Source organism: Charadrius vociferus, unplaced genomic scaffold (genome assembly GCF_000708025.1).
Source record: "Charadrius vociferus isolate BGI_N301 unplaced genomic scaffold, ASM70802v2 scaffold266, whole genome shotgun sequence".
NCBI lineage: Eukaryota > Metazoa > Chordata > Aves > Charadriiformes > Charadriidae > Charadrius > Charadrius vociferus.
Window position 1 is genome coordinate 2,587,867 of NW_009649114.1, and position 716 is coordinate 2,588,582.

The window sequence follows — 716 nt, forward strand, 5'->3', positions numbered from 1 at the left end:
TCCCCCGTCCCCCCTCCCACCTCCAGCCCCTTCCCACCCCGCCTGCCCGCTCTTCGGAGTTTGCAACCTTGTTCCCACCCTCTCTCTCTCCCCGTTGGGAAGCATCCATCCACTTTACGCCCCTTGGAAGGGAAAGCTGCGCTCTCGCATCCAACAAAAGGGGAACGGCCGCCTGCGTAAGGGGCAGCCTGGGAGCAAAACCCTGGGATGCAGGCTGGGGGCCAGGGAAGGGATGGACGGCATCGCTCCAGGAGAGCCCGGCCCCCCGTCTCCCACGTCTGCCAGCTCGTCTCTCCCACCCCTGCAGTGGGAAACGGAGCAAGGGCACCCCGGCCCCCACCTCTGCTCCCACCCGGCTTTTTCTCACGGCGGGGGGGCCGGCGCGGGGGCGGCACGGCGGGGGGACCGGCAGGTCTGCGGCAGCAGAAACAGGGAGGTGCTGCTTTGGCTTCACCACTGCCTCCAGTAAAACCAGATCCTCAGCGCAGGCAGCCCGTCCCATCCCCTGCTCGTTCAGGCTTTGCACCAGCCTCACCCTTGCCCTGGATACGCCAAGGCAAGAGCCGTCCCAAGGGAAGGCATCTCCCTTTGCTCCAGCAAAGGGCAACTGCACTCCCCTCCTGCGGCTGTGACCCGTTCTGCCGGTGGTGGTGGGGATCTCCTCTCTCCCGCTGCGGCTTTGGGGGATGCTCCATCCCAGCCACCCGGTCCCTCCC

The 716-nt window shown here is 67.0% G+C and overlaps 1 protein-coding gene across 1 annotated transcript in view; it reads right to left on the reverse strand.

The window, feature by feature from the left end:
• The window catches only part of MDFI (MyoD family inhibitor), an 18,947-nt gene that overhangs the window by 10,240 nt on the left and 7,991 nt on the right, over positions 1 to 716 (reverse strand). The gene's annotated exons all lie outside the window — the stretch shown is intronic.